At 41.9% G+C, this 26,807-nt stretch overlaps 1 long non-coding RNA gene across 1 annotated transcript; it reads right to left on the bottom strand.

The window, feature by feature from the left end:
• Positions 1–207: 207 nt before the first annotated feature.
• Positions 208–26,368, bottom strand: LOC137183103 (uncharacterized). The gene is made up of 3 exons (XR_010928412.1): positions 26,355–26,368; positions 24,794–24,907; positions 208–542 (listed from the first exon to the last, which is right to left on the bottom strand). It is a non-coding gene; the product is annotated as an uncharacterized lncRNA (long non-coding RNA).
• Positions 26,369–26,807: the final 439 nt, after the last annotated feature.

Below are 26,807 nucleotides of genomic sequence, written 5' to 3'. Positions count from 1 at the left end.
CAATATTTCCCTCTGAAATGTAGTGGAGTGGAAGTATAGAGTAGCATAAAATGTAAATACTCAAATAAGATACAAGTACCTCAAAATTTTACTTAAGTACAGTACATGAGTAAATGTACTTACTTTCCACCACTGAATATTTTTCTCCGCCTCTTGGAAAAAAAAACTTTGCTCATTCTGCAAAAACTAAACCAAAGAAAAAAAATATTGCAATGCAAGACAAAATTTTATTGGGTTATGATGTTTTGAAACCAACGGATCTGAATACCAGATGGAATTACATTCATTTTGGACACAGCGGGCCTCCATGTAGAGGTCTGAGAAACAAAGTTACTGTGTAGATAGTTCTACTGCAGACACACAGTACGCAGAAGAGAGACAGGAGTTGAACTGCTCTCCTCTTCAACACCACAAGCTGTCGTCTCATTGTCTTGGCCCGGCACCAGGCGCTGGAGTAATTGCAGCAGTGTGGCATTGTGGGGAATACTTTGCATTCCGACTTTCACAAGGAAGTTTTTCTTCTTTCCCTCCCTCACTGCAACCTGCCACAGATAAAACATGTCTCAAACAGTGTTGTTTCCACAGTCACACTGAGACAATGCGGGTATGTGTGTGTGTGTGTGTGTATGTGTCTGGCAGAGGTGGTAGTGGGATTATCAGGAGTCACTAGCGACTGAAAGAAAAAAGCCGTAAAGTGGTGGGGTGTGGCATGTAAAATCTGTCATTGTTAGGAGAGCCTGTTGGCTGGCCAACAGTTTAAATGGAGTTCAATATCAAATGCTATTAAAAGGAGGAAGTTAAGAACAAGCTGAATGAACTTAACTTGACATATTTTGTTATAAATCGAACACAATGGCATATCTTCTACAACCATCCCCCCCTTTTCATTTATCATCTTAACTCTTAGAACCCTGCTGATAGCCCAAACATACAGAACCAGAGGATCAGCAATCAATAATGGGAGAATGTTTTGCCCAGAACCCACACCCCTCCCTCAAGACCACCCCCCATATTCTTGACTTAAGAGGCCACATCTGTTTTTAATATCCTTGCCTCCGTGCTGCAGAGTTACACAATCATGATCAAGTGTGCTTTCTGAAAGGCAGAAACACTCACAAATACGGACGAGGACTCATGCCAATACCAACACAAACATACACCCTTTTATGGCACACCAAAGCACTGAAGAACAAGATGTCACTGTGATCACTGGCCTTGGTGGATGTGTTTAATAACATGGAGTTGAGATGCATGTAGTTGAGAGTATGTTGTATTATAAAAAGGTACAGATACTTTTAACTTCACCTGGCATGCTTTAAATCAGTTTTTATGAAACTTTGGGTGATGATATTTCACTGCTCTGTTCCGCTCTGTCATTGTCAAAGTTATGTTTAAAATTGCAAAACATAAGGGAATGACAGCACATTTAGCAAGGAAAGAGTTAAACTGCAAACTGTTCTTTTAGCACCATGTATTATTGTCAGCACTTTATCTTTATTGTGTGCCACAGTGACCACATTTTGAGAGAAATGAATCTCCTACTGAGAATTCCCCGATATGTTACGAAACTGGAAAGATGCCACAGGCTGGTTGGTCTCAGCTTAAAGCTCCTCATGCAGAGTATGACAGCCGTTATGACTCCAGATCACCTTACATTGAACTTCCCAAGTGGCTCCGGGATTCCTGCAGTTAGACTTAGATGTCATGTTATGAGCACCGTGGAGTGACGGTGGAATTTTTCAAGAACTTGTGTACCGGGGGGGTTATGGTATGTTTTTGATTACCACAACTGTAAAATTGTAAAATGTAGAAGTATAAAGCCGCATCTTTTGAAAATGAACATCTGCTGTGAGTATTGCATTGAGAATTGAGATCCCTATTTCATTGTAAGCTAACTAAAAGTATACATTAAGAGCATGCATGCAAAGTAGCCGAACACTAAGTAGTAGCTGTATGTAATGTCTATACAGACAATCACCACAGGTACTACCCCGAAACAAAACAAGAAATGATTCAAAACACTTTTCCTTACAAAACACTGTGATGACCACATTTTTGTGAGTTTTCCTTTCTTCCATTGTGATCCCATGCTGGCATTCCTTTGGCTCTTTTTTACGACTATGCCAGCTCAGACTGGCTCAGCTCTGCCAAGCACCAACACAGCACTGTTACTTTATGGCATTCTGTGATTCTATACAGAGTCCTCCATTATAATTATCAGTGCAATTAGCTGATTCACAGCATTTTAACACTGTGCCTGAACATATTCAGACATCTCATCAGTCATGGTTTAAAGCTCTCTGTCTCAGTGGGAAGCTATTCAGTTTCTTCCTGTGCTCGGCGGCTGCTGCTACAAAACAGTGTTACAGTCTAGAGATGTAGAGTCATAAATTACACTGGTTGATGGAATTTATCATACCTTTCCACATTTTACTTGTCTCATTTGAGTGTGTATGCTGGGACAGGCAAATGAAGATATCTCTTAAATTAGTTGCCTGTGGTTACAGACTAATGTAGGAGGAGAATGAGACACTTCTAAACTTTTTGTCATTGGGGTACTTCTGCAAAATTTCAGCTGTCCATGCCACTGCACCTTCCCCCTCACCTTGCCTCGCCCTTTTAAACATTAAACATTTATCCTGTTATTAGTTTTTTCTAATGAGAAATTTCTGACAGTTAGTATGAATGGCTTATCTAGTAAACACTAAAACTGGTTCTCGGCATCAAATGATCTGTACATAGACTGTATAGTAACGCACCTCCTAAATACCTAACTCAAAAATAGATACCTTTTCTTTCAGTCTAAAGCTGATAGAAGCAATGAGCTTCATACTCCACCCAAACCTGCCTGACCACTACCAACAAATAGGGCGCTGGCTATGATTCAGCCCAGACAAAGCAAACAATGACCTGACCTTAATGATGGAGATAGAGTTAGCATGTCACCAGAGGCTGGGCGATAACATTTGTGACCTATACCTCTGGCCAGCTTAGTGCCTGGCTGGCGCACTGCTGGTGCCATTCTGTCTTCTGCATACCAGCTGATTGAATGTTTCTTGTCTGTTTCCCACAGCAGATTGCAAACTGTCTAGCCATCCTTGAATACCCCCCGCACCCTCAACTCCACCCATATCGCCATGCTTGACTGCACACTGTGAAGCAGTGAGCGCTTCCACTGCTATCTGCTTCATCAGACCCTGATGATAGTGTGGAGACTGGCGTCTGAGCTGGCCGATAGCCGTCGGGCACTCTCTGTTCAGAAATAGAGATGTGCAGGAATGGAAAAATATCACAAACCCAGCCACTCTTTCTTCCCCGTCTTTAATTCTGTTGTTGCATCATCACTGCTTGTGTTAGTACATACACCTTAATCCAACTCTGACTCATGGATTATCTTGATTTTTGTAAGAGGAAACAGTCACAATATGTATGTAGGAACTTAACCGCTCTCTAATGCTGAGTTCTATAAAAAAACATAATGTGCACAGGAGAACGTGCCTAACTACATGTCTCCCTCTTCCTGACTTTTCTCTTCAGTTGAAAGGTGAGGTGACTTCCATTCAGAGGTTGAGTACTGGTCTGCTGTGCATTTATGCTCCTGCTTCCTGTCGACTGTAAGTCTACTGGTAGTCTGGCAAAGGGGTCACTGTACAGGACTTTGTATTCAAAGAGGAGAACAAACAACGGAGACCTTGACCCTACAGACCCTCCCCCTCCCCAACTCTCCACTCTCCAAAATATCAGTGTCAAAGGACTTAAAAAAAATTAAGCTCATGTTCACATCAGCGTTGTGTGTGGGCATGGTGAGCTTAAAAATAAAAAGTTTGACAGAATTACTCCTCATTTCAATTTTTTCATCAGTTCATGAAAAGAGAGCACAACATAACAGGTTTGTTTTGAAATAAATCTGGAGCAACACTGCAAGGCAGTGAATCCTTCGCTTTTCCAGCTGACTGGCTGCTCTGATTGTAGCAATGCTAAGCGAGGTCAGTGGAGACTCCCAGTAAATGGCCATGTCGCCAGTGCTCTCTGCTGCTGAGTCGACTGACGAAATAATGAACCGCACAGGCTTGTTTGATTTCCTCTGGAGACAGCTGAGCGGGAGTCTGATCCACATACAGCCCTGGCTCCCACTAACCCAATCTGCTTCACCCCGCTCTTTCTCTAGAGACAGCGTCTACACAGGCCTTTTTAGGGTACATCTATTCGCTGTGATTTATCATAAATTAAAAAGCTGGGAGCTCAGTTGCACAGCTAAAATGCCCTCTCCGACTGCCTGGCCATGTTCCACACTGTCTGAGCTAGATTCCATTTCCTCTCATGTCCATTTTGTTGCTATTGTAGCAGACCAATAATTCACATGAAATTGTGTGTTTCCAAGGGAAAAGTTCATTGAGCCCTGCAGTTTGTGGTGCATACTGATCATGCTAAAATTAGACAGCTGGCACATATGAATATTTTATATACCACAATATTATGTAGCTGTACATATTGACTCTGCTGTGAGGTACAAAATAGTGAAAATAGTGATTTTGGCTAGATTGTACTGCACTATGGTGGTAACATAATTACGGGTGCAAAACACAGAAAAACTGGTAAAGGCACAATCTTGTAGGATCACACCAAATCCAGTATCCTTCTGGGAAACAAGGAGGTTGGCTAGCATGCAGGCAGCCAGTGGTGATGTGTCTTGGCAGGCACAGATAGGGGCAGTGTAGTCATGGACCCAGTCATCATCATCTGGCCACACATTCCTACCCTATCTGTGCAGTAAACTGGATCTCCTTCTCCCTCTTATCAGCTGTAAGGAATTTTCTATCAGAGGCCCTCTTTCTCTCTCTCTCCCTCACTATCTCTTTTGCTCTCTTATTCTGACTCCCTTACTCTTTTTTCTCTCTTCCTGTCCCTTCCTTCAAACTACAGAGTTGACACACAGCAGAAACGGTTAATGGTCATTAAGATAAGGAAGCAAGGAGACGTCAGGCGGCTCCTAGGACAGACTGGAACCCAAACAGCTCCGGTGCCTACTGCGTCACCAAGGTGGGAGGCCGTTGGCCCCCAGGAAGTATCATTCATATACTGTGGGCACATGCACTTTACTGGCACATTTAGTCAACATCAATGACATCATAACAAGGCACTTTGTCTCATTTCCTCAGATTTGACCACTTATACCGAGAGCTGGTATGTGAATGAACAAAGTAAAGCCTTGTTTTTGTCCTCAATGTTACCTCTTTAAAATAGTGTTTAGTTAACAGTCAGTTGTTGCTGTGCTCATTTCTGTGTATTCCTAGATCAAGGTATATTCAATTTTGCTTATGTTATTGAAATAAAACCAGTCCCTCTGGTTTTATTGACTGTTACTGAAACTGTAACAGTTTTTCTTTCTCTTTTCAGAATTGCCTCTGTGTTGCAAATGCAAATAACCACATCTTGCCTTGTGTAAAGTGCTTCTAGCTTCTAGGCTCTACTCTTACAGCATATTATATATAAATATATAGTTTGACTTTGGAGAAGATTTGACTTTTTAGAATTACCATGTTTAAGCTTTAATATTAATCCAAGTTCTTTGTCAGATGTAAGAACTATGACGGAACTACTTTAGAGTAAAATAATTTATGCTTGACTGATTTGTTCGTCCACTGATAGTCATGTAAAATGGTAATCATAGAGTCGATGAACATAATTCACTTAACCAACGTGGCCTTTTGTTTCAGGTTCTGGTACCCTTGATATGTTCCTCCACAGCAAATTACATGGATGTTTAATTTTCACTGTCTGAGAAAGTGACAGTTATTTTCTCCATTCAGCTGAAAATAGTAACTACTTCCACAGTACAGTGTTACATGAAACTATACCAATGCCCGAGGCTGTAAATCTGAAACTGCTTCATACAACTCTGTTTTCCATTGGTGCTCCTCCAGTTGTAGTACCACAACTGTGTAACTGTAAGACCAGAGGGGTAAGCTCCTCTTCCTCTTCTTCTAACATAAAAGCATTTGAAAAGAAATTATGTAAGCTTCAATTCTAATCTCACACTCTTAGTTCAACCTCCAAAGATACCAAACTCCACTGAACAGTTAAAGCAATAAGTAGATGACAAGAAATAGACCTGATGTGGATGGAACTCCCAAATGGGCAATGTAAAATAAATAAATAAAGTATAATGAAATGAATATATGAATAAAACAAATATATAATTGACTCTGAAATATATAATTATTGGTCTCTTGGTCAGTCGGTCAATTACTTTAGTCCAGACTGAAACATCTTTTAAAAACTATTGGATAGGTTGCCATGAAAATTTGCAGACATTCATGATCTTCAGAGGATAAATTCTACTGACTTTGGCAATCTTTTCCTTTTCCTCTAGCACCACCAGCAGCCTTATGTTTTTGTTTTTTAGTGAAATAGCTTGACAACTATTCGATGGACTGCCATGTAATTAGATACATATATCCGTGGTGCCCTGAGGATAAATCTAATGACTTTGGTGATCCCCTGACTTTTTCTCTAAGTTCCATTTTTTCAAGAGGTCTCAACATTTTCAGGGGATTTATGAAGACAAACGTCTGCTGTGAAATAGTAGTAGTAACAGTATTTCCCTCTAGGAAGTTTATGGCTTAGTCTGGGCTCTCTGCTGAGATAAGGATTATGACTCAAAAATCCTGCGTGCAGAGAACCACTTCACCACTGTCCCGTCCTTTGGTCATCTTAAGATTTGGTCTCCACAAACTGCAAGCTGAAATATGGCTACAATTCATGCCACTGTGCCCATAATCCTGTAGTATCAAAGCACAGGCAGAGGGGTCTCTCTTTCCTCTCTCTCCCTCCCTTTCACCCCTGTGTGATGACAGACCCCTGAGAGGAGCCCTTTGTTGGTAATTGAGCTTACCTCATTTTCAAAATACCAGGAGCCCTGCTGGATAATAAAAATGTGCCTATACTGGGGTACATATTTCTGGCAGAAGCCAAACAGCGCTATGCACAGAAAACAGAGCTGTACTTGTTGAATTAGACCAGAGAGAAGGAAAAGGTTTGTTTTTTTCATTCCCTGACTTTTCTTTGGTCAAGATTTTTTTCCCTGCTGCCTTAACTACAGTGGAAGAGTGGCCTTGCGTGGAGTCTGGATCGCTGGGACCTTAGTAATATCCACAAGGGAGCCTGTAATTACTCAGACAGCAGTGCTGCCATCAGGCCACGCCTCCAGCACTCAGCAGGCCTGGCGGCCTGTAAACGTGTCAGTGGCAAGATGTCTCCTCCTCTCTCTTATACACTTTCTTACACACAAGAGGGAGGTTGAATATACTCTCTCAAAGAATACTAAGTACATAAGTGACCTTCAGTGTCTACCCATTTGGACAGGATGATGGTAATGACTTGATGCTCTTGGCTCTTGAACTACAGAAGCAGTTATCGATAACTAACTTTATAAAAAAGAGTGCTGAGTTTGTAGCTTACAGTATCTGAGAATCAGGGTTGCTCCAAGGTGTATTGAGTAATTGAGAGTCTTGTAAGTCTTTTTACACACAGGACATAATTTTAATTCAAGAACCTCCACTAGCCCTCTCTAACAATACTAACAATAATGAAAGTCACTGGAAGTGCTCTAGATAATTTATGTCCTATTACACCAAAAGAAATAAGGCAGGAATGTTCAAGATGAACTTCAGATAACTGTGCAATGCGCACATTATCTTCCATACTATTGGTGGAGCAAACTCCACAGAGCTGCACGTGGTCATACATAGGCACACAGGAATGCTTTTTCTCCTCACTTACACACAATCTTGAGCACTAACTATTGGCTATCTTACCATCAGTGTGGAGGCTGGCAGACACGAGTCTTTGAAATGTGATCCTTGTCCCAGCCAAGTCCTGCCTCCCTCACCCTAATTGGATGATTATATCCAGAACAACATTATTTTAACTTGGAGTGAGACATGGGAGTCCTTTAATGCTAAGTAAATTCCTCTTGACTTGCTATTTGTACCCGTGGCAAAGAGTTACCAACTTCATGCTGTCAAACGACTGCCAGATTGTTTGACTGTGTTAGCGTTAAGTGTAAAGTTTCTCTAGATCCAAGGTGAATACAGCTACTTGATTCAACAATGTGATTTTACATTAATATCAGCAAAATCAAAACATGACAGATCTGCACTGCTAACTTTGGGAAAACTATTCCCGTACACACATGACATTCAGAAAAAGTCAATTGGCAGGATAAATTGCATGAGGTTATTACTGTCCAGTTGGATACAATATAGATATTGCTACCCTGTTTCTTTGCAAAACTCAGCAGAATTCATTTTTGAGTCAGACTAAATCATCAAGTTCCTCCTGCATCCCTCAAAATCAATCAAAAGCAACTGATCTATGAACAGCAACAAAAATACTGGTCCAACTGACACATTTTGAAATACAGAAGGATGATTACTGTACAATTATTCCCATTTCAGTCTAAAGGGTTGAAATATTATCAATGTCGGTCAAAGTGCACCCTTTCTCCTCAACATGAGAAGGCTCTTTAGTGGTCTAAGGGGATGTCAGATTGCAGGCCCTCTTGGTTACTTAAACATCCATTTGAAGGCTAGGACAGGACTGGGAACAAAGCAGGGCTTGGCTTGGCCTTGTCAGCACTTTAGCTATTTCAGTGGTCATCCGTGTATCAAAAAATTCTAAAAACAGACAAAGCCTCCAGAATATTTGCTTAAACTCTCAGTGCCCCATAATCATGCAAGTAATGATAGTGTGTTTGCTTTGTCCAAACACCAGGGGCTCTGTTCTAAACACATAGAAACACACACATAGACATAAGCATATACACACACACAGCACTGGGACAATGATGGATGTGAAGAAATTACAGGCCAAGGGCATTGAGTCTCCTTCTAGTCATTTAAATACACAAAGTACATAAACATAGGAAGACTATACCAAAATCATATTCCATTTATACTGAAACAAACTATTAGTGAAATCATAATGTTCACAACATGGGCAGCCAATTGTTGGCAGAGATGATCCTCAGTTTGACTCACTCAAAGTCAACCAGACGCCAAGGCTAAAGAGGAACAACACATTGATTTTATCCTTATTAGTGCTGGATATTACTTAGGTTATGCTTTCCTACAAGTCATCAAATGACTCTATGCAAGCGTTTAGTATTCTTCGTAATGAGAAACACCCGTGTGTTATACGGTCCAGGGACGCAAATACATTTGAGTCAGTGGCAATGTATTCCTGAGCGATTTTGTTGAGAGACATTAAAAGCTTGAATAAAAATAAGTTTAAATATCAAAGGCTTTGGTTAAAAAACAACATCTACCCGGAGGGGAAAATTGTGCAATTACCTACAATGTGCCAGGCTGCTTGCCAGTTGAAAACCAGGTCATGGAAAATGTACACATCCAGCACAGAGAAGAGGCAAAACCACAGTTACATAAGTATTCTAATAGCATTGTCATTCTTCATTTAAAAAAAAAAAATCTTTCACTTGTTTACAATAACAAGAAATTCTGCAGGCAGTCAGTGTGTGTGTATGTGTGTGTGTATGTGTGTTGCATTTGTGTGTGCAGGCACATAAAAGTGAGCTTCAATTCATACACGGTCATTTCCTCTCTTTTGAGTAAAGTGAGTCAGAATAAATTACAGTAAAACAAACACATACACTAAATCAAATCCTGGTGTACGCATCACCCCCGTCACCTCTGGCTTGTACACCACATTAACAGTCAAACATATGCCAAGGCATTACTATACCAGCAGTCAAAACTATGCCTATTACATGATTTTCTAATTAGAGAGCATCCTGTCACGACACTGAGTGAGTGCGAGTGAGAAAAGAGGGACTTGGTTTCCTAAATGCTCCTAAGAGCGAATTAGCATTAGCCTTGTCACAAGGTCAGGGTTCACATCAGGGGTATGGTGGCAGGAGACAAGTCACATGACCACCTCACTGATGTTTAAGGTTATTGGCTGCCAAGCCCAGCAGGTGAACAAACACTCGACTCTACGCTCTAAGCAACATGCAGCAGCTTCTGGGGAGTTGATTCTGTCATCACCTGGCACAGAGCTGGAGGTAATGCTGCTCTCAGAATAGTGTTTTCTCTCACATCCAAACCTGTCTTAATGGGTCTGTGTCTAATTTAGATTTCTATCCCTAAGCCTGACAGCATCCTGAAAAGAAAAATCTAGAAAACTATGTATGTATGTTAGCAAGAGCACATTAAATTGCTATTCTATTATTAGCTCATGTTTGTGCATCCCAACTATTTACATTACATCTGAGTTACAGAGCTCAGCATCCTTTTTTCCGAAAAACAAATAAGAGTTGATCTTTGCAAAACCCAGAAACAAACGCAAACAAATTCACAGCTGCATGACTTCAATGCCCTGCTGATGCTATTTTCATTGCAGCATAACATGAACACAATCTCTGCCTGTAGGTTGAGTAAGAACACATATGTATGATTAAAAATGACTTGCGACATGTGTTTGCCTAGACCAGCGTGGCATTTCCTCTGAATGCAGCAGACAAAAGCCAACACAAGAAACATATGATTCAGAACAAAAAATAAATCATAAGCGAGGGCGTATATAGGTTAAAGTAAGTGTCTGTCATCCAGGCTCTTATTTGTTTGTACTCATTCCCAGGCTGTCTGGTTTCATTAACACTTAGCCCTTGGCAGCACTCACTTTGGCACAGCATTGAGCTGGAGGATGACCACTGCCATGCAGTCTCTGCAAACCAGGAGATGAGGACATGTCTTCTCCACCCATTCATACTCAACCTTACCCCACCCTGCACAGCACCCTCCTCTGGCACATATCAGTTCCCTCCACCCTTGCTCCTGTGTCCTCGGGCCCAGTCCTGAGGTTAGATGCATTTGATATTTTTATGCTTTGGTTCAATAAATGCAATTAAGATGGAGTAAATCTTGAAAAAAGTCAGCCGATTTTAGATCATAGGCACAATGGGCATGGTGGATGCTGGGTGGAGTGAATGGTGGGAGTAGACAGCCACTCAGAGACCAAGGAGGCAGTCCTAGGATGTTGTGTTTCCAGTCATTATTGCCTTGCTTTGTCTAAACCCCCCTCTGGCCAGGTACTCCCCCTCCACTCCTCCTAACCCTCACTCTCACCCACAATGCACCTGGAGCAAGGCCAGGGCTGCTGTTAATTTGGCCTCATTATTAAGTTAAATGCAGCGCGGGCGGCAGTGCTAGAGCTAATGAGCAGTGCAAAGCTGGCTGTGCTGCTCCCAGCCTCCTGTCCCAGCCATTAGAAAAATTAGAGAGTGGAAAATGAGTCAAGGGTTGTGCAGGCCTTAATTGAAGTCTTGAATGAAACTGTCTCTGATATGAGTAAACCCTGCTCTGACTAGGAAGGTCTCAACCTTCACTAAGAGATAGAATAGCTGTTGCGGGCAGAATGTGCATTTGTGTCAATGATACCAACATGGTGTAGGACGAGGTGTTTTAGGCAAGAACCAATCCATGGTAAACAAAATAATTAAGCCACCTTAACAGTATCTTCCAGCTATTGTATGGACATGTGTTTGTATGTATATGTGTAAGAGAGAGACTTCTTTTGGTCCATGTATGCATGAGATAGTATCTGGGCTGTGTGGGTGGCAGGGTTTCTGCTCAGGGGGAGCAGTGGCCGGGAAGGAGGAGCTCAGAGCAGGGGCACTACAAAAATACACATATGAGAGACAAACAGGGCACTCAGCTTATCAAAAGACAAAGTTACACTTAAAGCTTTCAAAGAGCGGAAAAGATACTGATTTGTACGGCGTAAACTGCTCAAAGCTGTCCACTACTCTGGAATAGTATACCTCTTAAGTCATCTCAGAGACTGTCTATCATCTAGCCACTCAGTCAAGACCGTGAGAGACTGGGAGGTTTAGGAGTCCCTATGTTTAGATGACTTTGAGGGTTTTTCCTCTGCAGCCTTGCTAAATTGTCCAAACACGACCACACTGGCATTCATTTGCACTTCATCCCTACACAGCTTATCCTGACCACACAGTGACAATGTTTTTCTGGGAGATACTGGGGAGATAGCTGGCCAAATCTTTGAAACCAAATCAGCAGCTTACAGAGATCAGCAAGAGGCTCCATTTCGATATTAAAAGAGAGAGAAAGATCAGCTCACTGTTTAGGTTTGGCTGAACCCGTGTAGGAGGGGAGAATGGCCTGAGGTTGGAAGACCATGGGCAGCAGATGACGACGACGATGGTGTGTGTGCGAATGTGTGTTTTGTGGCTTTCTTATAATCAAACAGATATATCTTTGCTTAGATTTTGTCTCACGGGTCAGAGGTTGTAGTAAGTGAGCTGTATTCAAGTGCCTCATTGAGGCTCTCATCTCCCTCTACCTTTTGCTGCATAGTTTTAGCCAAGTGTCTGGCTGGGGACAGTGTACAGCAAATTCATGTCACAGTATTGTCCTCCTGCAAGCCTGCTTCTGATGTAGAGCACTTAGCCATGTTTATAGCCTTACAGGTTCAAAGAGAGGCCAGCAGCACAATGGAGCAGGGCAAGTTGGCTGCAGCACCACTGTGTGGAAAACACCATCACGCACCAAGGAATCAAAACAAAGACAGAAGGGAAAAAACTCTGCAAGGATTAAGGAAATTACCGTTTTTCCCCATTCTATTTTGCCACGTTTAATTCTGCAAAAAAACATTTCCTCAACACAACAGCGGTATTAGCCAAAAATCCTGTCGCACAATAACGGACAACAGACATAAAGTTCATTGCTGCATCAGTCGAAAACATTCTGTATTCAGTCAAAATATTTTCCAGCCTGTGAAATGCTTTACTTTTACAAAGGTAGCCTCTGATTGGAGAATATGCTTTTCTCTGTAAGTCATTGGCCAGGTGAATGGGTGGGGCCATAAGGCCATCTACAGGGCAGTGTTGTCAAAATGATTACATCAATATACATGACACTGCTGACTGGTTGTAACAGCTCTTACTTCATGTTGACTTCCCGTCACAAGAACAGAAATCTATGCATACTTGGCGTCAGTGTAGGTGAAGGGCAGACACGAAGGCCACATTAAAGGGATAAAACTGGAGTTTGGGTTTTGAGTAAATGTTTGGCTAACTCAGCTTCATCACATGTCCGGCATTTAACTAAATAGTGTGCTGACATTGACCATCACATACAATAAAGGCAGCCAGTCTTCTCGTGGTGGCCTTCTCACCCCAACCAGCCCCTGTGACCTGTCCTTCAGCCCCCCCTCCAATGCTTTAATCCAGCTAACCTTGTCAAAACCACCAGACCTCATTCAGAACAAGCAGATGACTCTCTGCACGCCAGTGGCCTCTATAAATAGAAATTTCATTGAGGAGCAGCAGGCTGAATGGGAGGTATTGTAAACAGCAGGCCAGCCTAAAGCCTTACACAGGGCTAACCTGGGAAAGTGATGGAAAGTGACATGCTGCAGCCATGAGGCATGCAGTACAATAACAAACTGACACCACTGTACCACTGTCCACTGTCCTTCACTTTACATGTAAAGGTTTTACCTCACATTGTTAATGGCCCAAAACCTACTTGCAAACAGCACACTAAGAACATTCTTTGGGTTCAGCAACAAAACAATGTGGTTCATGTTTATTCTCAAAGTAAGAACACTGTTTCTGACAGATTTCAACTTTCAAAACTTTCATGTGACCACCTTTAACAATACAAAAAATAAGAGGTTTGTGGGAAGACAAGCTGCTGCTCACTCTGCATTTTATGTATTAACAGTTGCAACATGCCATCCTTAACTGACCGTGAAGCAGATAACTTCCCTTATAGTTGTACAGTACATACAGTATGTCCAGTTCTTCTCCACAGATAATAAGTAAACAGTTGTTTTTAGCCACATCTCTTCATCAGCCTGTGTTGGGCACAGACCCAGTCTGTCTGTGAGCTGCCTGATTCACTGATCATTAATTCAGTTTACTTACCCCGATTTATACACAAGGCAGTGTAACAAGCCCATTCTGGCACGGGTTAAAAGGTTTGGCATGGGAATTATGTCTTCCTCTGGAGGGAAAAAACATGTTGGACAAATCAAAGGATTATTTTGTGAACGAAACTGTGCCATTCAGTGATCTCAAAATCTGGCTGACATCTCATTCAGTCAGTTCAGCTATTTGCAGAGTGATGGATGTTTTTGATGTAGCCTCATAGGCGAGACAATTTGATCAGTGAGACTAAACACACACACATCTAGTCTGTCGGTATGGGCCTTGCTGTTGGTGCAGCAGAACAGCAGGGGTCTGACTCTGTCGTTGACTCTTGTCTGGGGAAAGAACAGAGTTTCAAAAAACTGAGGAGGCACTTTTGTAGATTATATGTGCTTCTATTCACCCCTGATACTTTTGGTTCTCAAAATCTTTAACACATGGTGACAGGCTACAAAGAAACTCCAGCCTAGACAGGCACCTACCAAACCACACAAAGAGAGAGAGGAAGAGTGAGTGAGGGTGAGAGCGAGAGAGAGGCTAAACCATGTTTAAGCCACTCATTTGATTCACAATTCACACGCAGATCCCAGCCAGGGGGCAGGGATTTTGAGGAGGAGAGATCAGTAGCCAGGCTTAACTTAAAATGTCAAATGCTTTACTTTGACTTCATGGAAAAAAGACAGTTCAGAGGACCCGACAGACCACATGCTACCAAGCATTTTTCCCCCTTTCTTGAAAAAACGTTTAGACACAGACTGGCTCTTTCACTGAGTTGTAGCAAAACAACGAGGTGCTTCAGCCCTGAAGGCCAGTGATACCTGATCATCAAACTGCCACCAATTAGAGCATTAGGAGAAGTCATTTATTTTGCCTATGTTAAAGAAGGTGCTAAACTCCATGAATCATTCCCTCATACCCCTGCTGAAATTTCATCCAGAGCAGCCGTGGCCCCACAGAGAGAAAGAGGGATATTGAGGGGCTAAGTGAGACAAGGGCCCTGGAGACCATGCTCACCAGAGTAGACCCTGCCAGGGGCAGCCTGAGAAACGACAGTCCCCCTATCATTCCTCCTCTCTCTCCCTTCCTTTCCTCATAGCCCGATTGGAGAATGTGGTACTACAAATTTATTGTTCGCGACAGAAAAAATCTGCACGTGCAGAACGATCAGTCATAGAGCGCAGAGGGTTGGAGGTGGTGACTGACACCCTCCCCTTTTTCAGCCTATGACCTCATGCAGGTAAAGAGTGAGGCTTGGTGCTAGACTGCGCCCCTCTCTTCAGCCCCACACCCAAATCTCCCCATTTAGGTATTTGTTGAACCTCCTGCATTGAAACCACTGCCTGTACAGGAACAGATTGGGTGTTGGGCAGCACACAAGTTTCCATGCCTGGTAGGCAATGAAAGAAGAGCTAAATAAGCCAAGTCAGCCTATCCAAATCCACAACTATTATTGGAATCAGAAACACTAATCAGCCATTCAGATGATCTTATTCACTAGATTCAAGTCACATCTGTCAAAAACAGACCAACATCACAGCTGAAACAAATGTAAGAAATTAACATAACACAGAAATGAACATTTAGTTGCCCTCAGCAACAGAAAAAGAAAAACGACAAACACTGAAGTGCGCACAGGCTGCCTGGTTGTGTGCTCCAGTGGAACAGGAAATTGTATGTTTGCATTGTGTCTCATCTGAGTGGTGTTTCCAGGTACCGCTCAAGTGGCTTCCTCTGATTTCGCCCCCTGAAGCTTGCCTGCTGACACCTAAGCTGTCATGGCTGTACACAGCTCTCAACACCCATCACAGTGGACACCTTAAATCAAATGTGTGACACTCCATGATGATGACAAATGTATCCTGATTGCTGAATTACATACAGTATGTATTGAACAGCAATAAAAGCACAGGTTGTGCTAGTTGTAAAATACGGTACCATACAAAAGTACCCATAATTTATTTTGGAGGTGAAAAATTCTTGGAGGGGGTGAAATCTTATCCACAGAAAACATCAAGACATGCTCGCTATTTGTATATACTGCAGTTATCCTTTACAAACATGCTGCAAGGGATTCACCCCATTTGATAAACAGCACCCTCTGCTGCTTTGCCTCTGAACCATCCATCCATTTCCTACATAGCTTCAACTGTTCAGGATCAGGGAGCTGAAGCCTATCCCAGCATGCATTGGGCGAGACAAGTCACTAGTCAATCACAGGTAAACACATCTCGACAGAAAAACAAATTCATACTCACATTTACATCCACAGAAACTAGTTTTGGAGTAAGTCAACACATGAGAAAGAGAAAAAAACATGCTTTTTAAACTGTGTGAAAATATATTTCAGCAAACCAATAAAATAAGCCTATCATATCATAAAATAATTATTGAGAAGGTTCCCTATAAGCTCTAACTAAATGAACACATACAGTGTTTATAAGTTGGTCATCACAAACCAAACAAACAAACAAAACAATGTTCATTTTAGCCACATCTGTTCATCAGATCATCCTCCATAGTGGACACAATCAATCATGTGGAAACAGAAAAACACTAAGAAAGTAAAATGTGAAATGTTGCTTACAACATTCTTATAAATACCCCCCAGGAGTGATATAGAGTGCACTACTCTATCATTATGAACAAATCTCATGAATTGCAACATAGGTTCAAGAGCATGGAAAAATGGAAACACTTATAACAGCCAACTTTTCTCTTTCGGTAAACCCGACCAGACACTTAACAGACATCATATGATGTTTGGATGAAAAATAAAGACAATGACACATATGTTCAGTAATAATTCAGATACCTCTTCACTTACATTTGTCATTTCAATTTAAATCTGTCGGTATCATTTTTGCCTGAAATGCTCAAGACAGATGATTAGGCATAATTCCCTACAATCAAATGTGGCTGTCCTGTATCAGGAGTCAAACCAAATCTGGGGAAGAGGATATTTCATCTTGCGGCTCTACACAGGGCTCCAACAATAACACCACCCCACTGAAAGGAAATTCCTCCGCCTTCTCTGCTCTCGGCTGAAACACACAGCTCTCTTAATCCTGCTCTGGTAATGAGGTCATTTCACAATGTAATTTTCTCCCTTCTTTTTTTCATATCAACAAATTAAAATCTGGTGTTACAGAAACACAACTTTATGATTGATCTCTATTTTTAATAAGACACTTTGTTTACAAAACTACAAATGATTAAATCCTTTCAAATGAATACTGTATGTTCATATGAGAATCTTTGATTCTTTAGATATTCAGTTTCTCTTATACATTACATATTTCTGCTGCTAAGATCAGAGGCCTTCAGTGAGGTGGGAGTGGAAGGAGAGGAGGTGGTAAGGCAGTAATGGAACAGACAGAGATGTTGTTGAGAGCTATGCCCTGCCAAAACCAACTCTGATCATTGCTCTGAAACCATCTGATTGCAGGATCAGCCAGTCTGGCCGTAAGTGGAGGTGACAGTGTGTCTGCGAGACACGTTACAAGTCAGAGGAAATTGGAGATAAACAGATAAAAGAATGCAATCTCTGCTGGAAGTAGCAAGGCACAGGGGGCAGGAAATAAACCTGTATTTAAGCTGATTACCCGAGCAGAGTCCCAGCCCCTTTCAGCAGCTCTGTACAACCCAGCCTCACCACTACCAACGCTGTTAATTAGAGATTTGCTAAGGGGAAAAAAGGCAGCCTTGTCAGACTTGCAGGAGTGTTAGTGATGGCTGGCTGGAGGGGGACATGCAGAGCTCTTAATTGGGTCTGTATGCTGTATCGGTGGCTGGCTGCAGCGCTGGTGATGATTGCTGTGAGCAGGTGGCCGTGGTGGCAGCTCCATGCAGGCCGTCCCAGGCCAGCCTGTCTGTTCTTGTCAGGACCTGGAACACTGAGCAGACAGCTCCTGAGCCCCGCGCTCATTACGCCAAGTTGCCCACCCTGTTGCCTAGCAACGCCCCCACAGCCCCTCCACAACACTTCCTCCCTGGTCCCACAATGTAACCCACAGTCGTGGAAGACCACTTCACACAGTCCAGCTATGGGAAAAAAGGTGAATACACCGCTTCCTCTCACTGTCCTCTTTAAATACAACATGAAATACATTAAACCAACCATAATGCATCATCTTTTATTTGTGTAATCAACAATGTGCATCAAATAGTATTGTGTCAGTGCCAGACTGAAAGCTGTGTTTTATAGAGCTGAAACAATTAGTCAATTTAATGATTAGTTGATGAACAGAAGAATAATGAGCGACTTGATATTCAATTTATCTTCAAGTAATTTTTAAGCAAAAATGCCAAAATGTCACTAGCTTCTCAAATTTAAATAACTGCTGTTTTATTTTTCTATTCTTTTACGATAAATCTTTTGTCAGACAAAAGAAGGCATTTGAAAATGTCACTTTGGGTTCTGGGAAACTGTGATGGACATTGTTTTTGCTCTTTTCTGAAATGACACTAGACAAATTAACAGAGCAACATTTCAGTGTAACAGAGATCTTCCTCATGCATTGTCAAGTAAACACCACAAAGAAGAACAAACAATATATGCAGACACAAACACATTTATCACTTATGCCTTCTGTTTGTTTTTTGAACCAGCTTTGGATGTACATGCTGTCTATTTTCTTGGTTTTATATGAAACCATCATTACTTTCATTACAGTGGTTACTCCAACTGAAAAATGACATTGATGTCTTAATCAGAGATCAGCTGAATCAGAATCCAATTTTCGCCTCCAAAGGGGTGTGTGATGTTTTTTTAATCAGGAAGTGTCTCAGACATGCTACAGCTGGTCATACATGACATTTGCGATTACAATCTGTCTACTAACAGCACTTCAAACAGGTGGACATGTGCAAGTTTCCACACATACAAGCAGAGGAGTAGTTAAGATCTTGTAAGCATTCTTGTTAAATCTGCTGCCGTCTTTTTCTGTCAGTAATCTTCATTTGCATCAGAGTGTATCAAAAGTAGACGCAGGGAGGGGGCAACTTCATGCAAACACTGACTTCAACTTCAATCCAGCAATCTAATCCAAAACTGTGGAGAGACAAATGCACCAGCTTCCTGGCACAAGTGTTCCCAGGCCTATATTCTTCTTCCAAACAGTCCTGGTGCCAATGTGAGTCCCATTGGCACAAGAAGAATCTTATAAAATTTATGAGTGATACAACTGCCTGAGGCAAGTTTTACAAGAAAAACTCTGAATTTGGGATTGCAAGGGGGCAGTACATTTTCAATGCAGCATTTTTTTTCTCTCTTGTATTGCCAAATGTCATCAGTTCATTGGGGAAATCTAAGTCCCAGGAGGACCTAGCATTTCTTTTGCTGCGGTTAGATTACTTTGGACAGTAGTCAGCCAAAGTTTCATGATTCAATGGAATTTTGACGAATGCTACAAATGAAGTGTAAAAGAATCAATCATGTCAGGGTTTGACTGGAAGGACTTTGGAGAAGGGCATGCGGAACAGTGCCTGAGCTGGAAAATGACAGGAAACAGTAGAATGACATCAGTTGTGGCACAGTGCGAGACCTGTTTAATGAAATGGAGAAATCAATGGGCTTCTATAATGCCTTTTAAAATATGGAGCACACCTCAAGACTCCAGTTGTGAATTTAAAAAGACACACATAAGAAATTGGAGCAGAGTTGGAAACCAATCAAAACCAACATCACCCACTAATATGCAGTGACTAATCTGGCAGTAATACATGTTATTTTCACTTTTCGCTTCTCAAAGGGTTATGGCTTGAAACTAAAAGGAAAACCATCTTTGTTTTGCGCTGTGCCTTGAATCTGCATTATTCAAGTTGATTTAATCTAGTCAACAGTCCACTAAATGACACAGAGGCCCCACAGGCCTGTCAGTGTTCTGAGTGCAGGCTGTCCGGTCTTGAAAAAGGTCAATATGAAATCATAGCCCCACCCTGTAGGCTTTCTCTAACACCAGGACTTGTCCACATTCTGTGGTGCCGCTCTAGTTACTGAAGCTGGAGAGAGGGAAAAACTCTCGGCCCTAGACCCACCTCATCGTGCCAAGAAGCCCACGGCATTTGAAAGTTGAAAACCCAAAGGGTAATCATTTGTCACGGGCAGTTCGCACGTCTGGAATGTCTCAGTTTGTGCACTCAGAATATCAGACAAGATGGGTGGTGCTCCTGGAGATCAGGGCTGCTCTCATGTCGGACGATCAAAGTGAGCGGGGCAGGCACTACAACGTTCACACGCAGCTGTGTCTTCCCTGGGGTTGCACTTGGGCTGCGGGTGCTAGACCTCACTGTGGAAGTGCCTGTAAATAAATGGTTTTGTCACTGTGTTCACACATTCCTCCAACCAATGGGACTGCTCAGCCTTGTACTTCCATTAGCATAGGTTGCCATCCTCACAGCTGACTGCTGACATCACCTCATTACATACACACGGACTTCACAGAGGAAACATAAGACCATCATTTGGGTGAAATGGCTATATGGCCCACGATTAACTCTATTTAAGTAAAGGTTTTGCAAACTTTTAAACAATTTCTAAAGGAATAGTTTGGGAGTTGGCTTTCTTGCCAAGAGTTAGATTGAAATGAAAATCAACACCTCTCACGTGTCCTTTAAAAATTAAGCAACAGCTAGGAAGTCATTGAGCCCAGTCAAGAAATAGTCCTGCACATATCCCTTGTGAAATTTAAAGTTTTTTCCTTTGTTTTTTGTACAAATTAAACAAACAAGATATAATATGGTAATTAGTGAGATTTAGAGGTGCTGGTAGGCAAGAGAGACAGGCTAGCTGTTTGCCCTCATTTCCGGTCTTTATGCTAAGCTAAACTAACTGTCTCCTGACTGTAGTTTTTTATTTAACAGAGACACAAGAGTGGTATTGATCTTCTCATCTAATTCTCTTAAAGAAAGCAAGTGTATTTCCCAAAATATTGAACTATGCCTTGAAACATCACAATAGCCATAGGCACTGTGATAAGCCACTGTATGTCTTTGGTTGAGGTGGTAGAAACAGGAGCAGGGGGTTTGATTAGAGTGAGATAATCAGGAGGAAATGCACTAGTGCAGTACCTGTCCTATATGGTTTTTCCAAGAGGAATGTGAGGAATGCCCAAACCACAGTAGCCAATATTTGCTTTAGATGAAATGATAACAGCCCCTCAGTCCCTCACCAACTATGACCGGGATGCCAGCCAGAAACTTAAGCCCAAAGGAACACATTCTAACCAGCCAAACATTTGACTTGCATTGTGTTTACAATATGAAGTATAGTCCCACACAAACAAATACTGCTTACACCGTGTTACTTTGCCAGTGCTATGTCATGATCACACAGTCAGTCTTATGGGTGTAATCTGACCTTGTGTTGTCATTTAACCTTTGTCCTTGGCATCAGTGCCTCACACTTCCCTTTGCCCAGTGATGAAGTGAGCATTATTTTACAACCCTGTCATTTTTCACTCTTTTAGGTAGTGATGAATTGGGTCAAAAGGATTTGTTTATTTTTACCGTAGTCCAAAAAATCTTTCATCACATTTTGCAGCCAGGCAATTGGATATTTGAGATTTTAAAGGCTCACAAAAAGAGAAAAATGAGCCTGCAGACTTACTAATAATGAATCATTATGTAAAGACAACATCAGAAAAGGAAAACACAGTGGATTTCCTTCGGGCTGGTGTGACATTACAAGGATGTTTAACTTAGGGTACCAAGGGAGGTGAACTACACAGACCAAAACACCATGCACAGGAGAGCAAGAGAGTGAGCAAGAAAGAAAGAGAGAGAGGAAAAGGGAAAGTGTAATTAATCACTCTACAGTCAGTGGGGCCTGGTCTGCTGGAGGTGTTCTTGAGTTCTGGGTCTGTTTGTTGCGCTCAAGAGAAAGGCCAGTCGAACAGGAATGCTGTGTATGGGTGGTCAATTAGTTTACAAATTTCAGCTGTGACAGAGGAATTCATCTCAGCCCTGGCCCCAAACTCCCTCCCGCCATCCCTGACCAAACCACATCATATTAGGGCCCAAACCTCATGCCGTGATCTGAGGCATTCCCCGGGCTGCAACATAAAGAAGCTCACTCCATTTAGCCCAACCTAAATCAACAGCCTTTTACTGTGGTTACATTGGATTGCCTTATATCCAGGATCAGCCAGCGCTTTTCGCCCCTTTTCAGTTTTCCAGGCGTCCGTCGTATTTCTAAAAAACAGACCTCCACCAATTTTGTCACTCTGCTTTTTCATTTCCATGGGATCACAACATTCTGCACATCCTTTCCAATTTGACTAAACACACTTATACCTCTGGACGGATCAGTTCTACTAGGAAAGCCAAACAAAAGCCACATAAGCAGACTGAAATCAAATTTGAATGTGGGATAAATATGTTTTCCTGAGCTTGTCATGAATAGTGCACTGAACCAAGAGTGTCTCTTGGAACATAAGTGTTTCAGATAATAAAATGTTGACGGCAACAATGATCAGGTTTTCCAGTTGGACATGCGAGTAATGCTTGGCTTGTACTACGCTCACTTGACGAATGAGGACAGCATCATAGCTGCAGTGGGCACCTAGCTATACACTTACACACACACACATCCAAGTGTTGAAAGACTAAAACCACACTCTGGATCATACCACAGTGCTGTGGTTAATCTGATGATTAATACTATTATCAATCATTCTCTCTGATCCAGTGACAGCGTGCCCACTGGGATTAAGCAGCTGACTGATTTAGTGTGAAAGGTTTCAATGTGCAGTCTCTAAAGAACTAAGGTAATGGCCATTATCCTACATCTTCACTTGCATGTTGCTGATTTCTACTCAATAGAATGATTACATAACATGAAATATTAACTCTCTTTTTTCTTCTAACACTGTATACTGCATGAAAGGGTTTGAGTGTCTATAGCCATATTTTTTTTACCACATAATGTGCATTTATAGACACATGGACCTTTATCAGCACCCTTTCACATCCACTTATTCACCGCCGAAGTATGCATCCATATCTTTCTGGCTCTGCGTACGTGCAGAAGATCTCGCTGATTACAATGACTGCACTCTAATACATTTGTCGTAGTATGTGTATGTGCCAATTTGCATGAATATGTGTGTGTGGGAGTTCAGAACAGGAAATGTAAAGGTTGAGGTAGTTCCTTGGAAACAAAGGCTCCGGCATCTCCACATGAGTCCTTTCCTTTCATAGGCGCCTGAGGCTCCTGTCCACATCACTGTAAAGCTCAAGAGGGAACATCCTGGAGCTGCCACCCCCACCTTTCCCTTCACCTTCTATAGATGGCCTGACCTATAGTACATCTCAGCCATGTAAAACAATAGTTAGAAGATGTTGAACTTTGTGAAACAAAAGCAACCTCTTACAGCAAAACTCTGTCAGACTGGTTGCCTTATTCCTGAGACTGAAATAAATGACATGCAATGCTGGCCATGATCTGGTTTTCCTCAACTTTGATTGCATGAGAACTTATGATTTCCCAGTGACTCACCAACCCCATCGACTTCACAAACCCTTAAATGCTCTCTTACAATCTTATCTCTCTAGGCCTCACCTTACAAGTTATCTTTCCCTCTTTCCCTCTCCATCTTTCATCCCTGCACTATTTCCATGCTCTTGCTCTCGTTTTTACTGCCCCGATTGAAAATTGAGTCATAACTTCCTGACGGCACTGTTCAAAGGTCACCCCCCTCCTCCCTCTCTTTGCTCCCCGCCCCCTTTCCTCCTCTCCCTTTTGGGAGGCCCCTCTTCCAACACGCCCAGCACTGCATTCCACAGACGGTGGGAGCACCTTCAAACGCTGCACAAGCATAGCAGACCGCCATTCGCAGCGGCACGCAGGGTGACTGAGCCCCGGTCTCAGCTGCCACCAGACCTCAGCTCTAGGCTCAATCCCTGCCAAGGAGAGCTTTGATTGGGAAAAAATTGCAATGTAGCAGCAACAGAGTCTGCGTGATGACAAGGAGAAAGCAACTGTGGCTCTAAAGGAGCAAAGTGATAACTGTGCAGTATTAGCAACCTCCAAGCTGCTGAGACCAGCTCCAAGTAAAACCCTCGTGCCACAGTGGGGCCTCTAATGTCTGTGCTGGGGGGCTGGCAGCTGCGATAGTGGGGCGCAGGCCTCAGAGCACCTTTTCGTCTGACCCCCAAATCCTTAAGGTCTCTACTACACTGACACACAGCTCCAGTTTCAGCCTCCCAAGGCTCACTCTGTGCTTAGCTCTCAAAACAATAATGTTCTTGTACATGGTCACATACCACAGCACAGCAAATGTACAGTGCTGTAATGAACACTCAATTAATCCATTAGTTGACCAACAAAAATGTAACAGATTCCAATCTTGACCGTTTCCCTTGCATGTTTCCCTCAGTAGCAGCGAAATAGTAAACAAAGAGAAATGAGAAACATCAATGCTTGACTTTTTTCATTGCAAAAAACATGAGCCGTTTTGGATTTTGGAAAAACCTGGTGGATAATGTGATGCAAAATATTAGCATTTATTTTAAAGCATAGAAAAATATCTTGATTTAACTCTAAATAGGTGCACAATATGTTGCTGAAAAAGGAGGGGCCCAAACGCATTTCAGCATGTTTTACAATGCTGTTTCAAAAATCTTTAAAAATACATGATTTATAATACAAATGAGTCTTGTAAGACACTGATTTACAAGATGTTTTCATTACTTTTAAAACATAATTATGCAGAGCATACTGCAATAATTTTGGCAAGAATAATTGTATAAATTATATATAGCCTAAAATGTATATTTTGGCACACGACTGGTTGCAGCATAGATCAGAAAAGCAATACAAACCTGTATCAGAGACACTGGGCACCGACTTGTCAGCTTTCATAACCTGTGCTGCTGTGTGTTATCTGGGTCTGGGATGGCAGGTCTGCGTTGCACCGGAAAGCTGCTGCATCTCACCTTAAGCACACACACAACATATGATATTTTCACAGGAGGAAATTATAAGCACAACAATCAAGATACCAGCCACAATTCACAGAAACATGAACACTGTCTAAATAATAATATGTGTGCATACACAGTAGCATGTAGATTTACAGACAGTATAGTCATTAAGGACATTCACACAAACGCCATTAGGTTAAGTGAGCTACATCCCATCCTGCTAAAATATTAAATAGCATATGAGTATACTGTGAGGCAGGTATGAACTAGCCTACATATATGCAGATTTTTAAAAACTTGCAGTTTGTAAGATAAGATGCATCATCACATTGTCAATGCTTGTGATAAGACATTATGTTTCACCACATATTAATGATCTGTGCTGTTGACATTATTGTCTAGCACAGCAATAGAAGGCATCTGTTTTATGAAATGTGAAGAACCTAGATCTTACAGCAGCAGTCCTGTTTTCATGTGTGTGAACAGAGACAGGTATGTCTCTCCTTTTGGCTGGGCTCCATTGTTAGCCTCCAGTCTTGCCTGCGTGCTGTGATTATCAATGCACACATCTGGATGGACTTAGTCAAGGAATCCTATAAAGAACCTAATGGGCTCTTCTAACATTTTTTGAAGACTGATTAAGAGCCGTTTCAGATCTTGTTCACATCAATGAGTTCCATCTGTGATTTATTTAAGTTTTCACTGAATTCTTTATCTACCTTACTTGCTCCCCTTCAGTGTAATGGGGGTTTGGGCGATTTAGGGGGGGGTGGGGGACTTATATGCTTTGTAGGTAATGTGCCAGACTGCTGAATATTGCTTACGGGGCAGGTCAGATACTTAGATAAACAAAGAGGGCTGCTCCATCACTGACTAACTGATCATGCATTGAAATCCTAGGTGTTCTGTACCCTTTTTCCACAATTAGGCTATAGCTATTTTCAAAACATATTTGCAATGCAAAACCTTGGTGTTTAAGTGTCATTCACTTTTAGTCTTTCTAATCATAAAATAAAACCACCGTTTGGAGCCACGCCAGCATGAGAGGCAAATTTACACCTTGCATATTAGCTCAGTTAAATTTATACCCAGCATATAGTCTGCTGAACTAACGTTAGCAAGCAGACCTCGTTTTTAGGGCCTATTTGGCTTCCAATAGTGTGACCCTTGTGTTTTATGAGGGAGGCTAACACCATGAACTACATTTGTTACAAATTAGGCTTCCTAGTGCCGTAAAGTTGACACCTGCCACTTCAAACCTTCCTTTGGAAACGAGAACGGGCATTGATAACCGAGTAGAAAAAAATAACTGTTTTAATACGCAACGTTTATTTTCTAACGTTAATGTCCACCCCCGCCATAGTTAGCGTTTACAATAGTTTTTTGTAACGACAAAGGACACATTTTCTTTTAGCTTTTAGACTAACTTGCATTATAACACGCTGGTGAGTTTTCTTACCGTCTGAAACTCACATTCCCTTCAAAGTTTCACCCCGAAGGGTAAATCGTCGTTAACCACAAGATGTCGCCAAATCAATGGTCGTCCACTACTAATGCTGCCTTCAGGTGCCTCTCGTAAGATTGTATTTCTGATTTTGAAGGGATCAAAATGTGAGTTGTGCTGTCTTTCAATAAAGGGAATGATTTATTAACTAACTGATCCATGTAACAAAATCGTGATAAAGGGTGAATTTATTCTGCAACCTCTAATAGCATATAGAGTTGAGACATTTTATTTCTTCTGTTTTTTCTGGCAACATGTTGTTAAGAATTTCTTCCTTTAAAAGCAGTTTACATCCATTCTCAGTTATTGGCTCTCAGTGTTGTTCCTGCACCACAGGCTTCAAGTGGATGGCTGTAGAAGGCACACATCTGCCAGTCCTGTTTCGCACGTCAATTTCTGACAATAAAA

This window comes from Thunnus thynnus, chromosome 5, assembly GCF_963924715.1.
Source record: "Thunnus thynnus chromosome 5, fThuThy2.1, whole genome shotgun sequence".
Taxonomy (NCBI): domain Eukaryota; kingdom Metazoa; phylum Chordata; class Actinopteri; order Scombriformes; family Scombridae; genus Thunnus; species Thunnus thynnus.
This window is presented reverse-complemented; position numbering and strand designations above follow the sequence as displayed.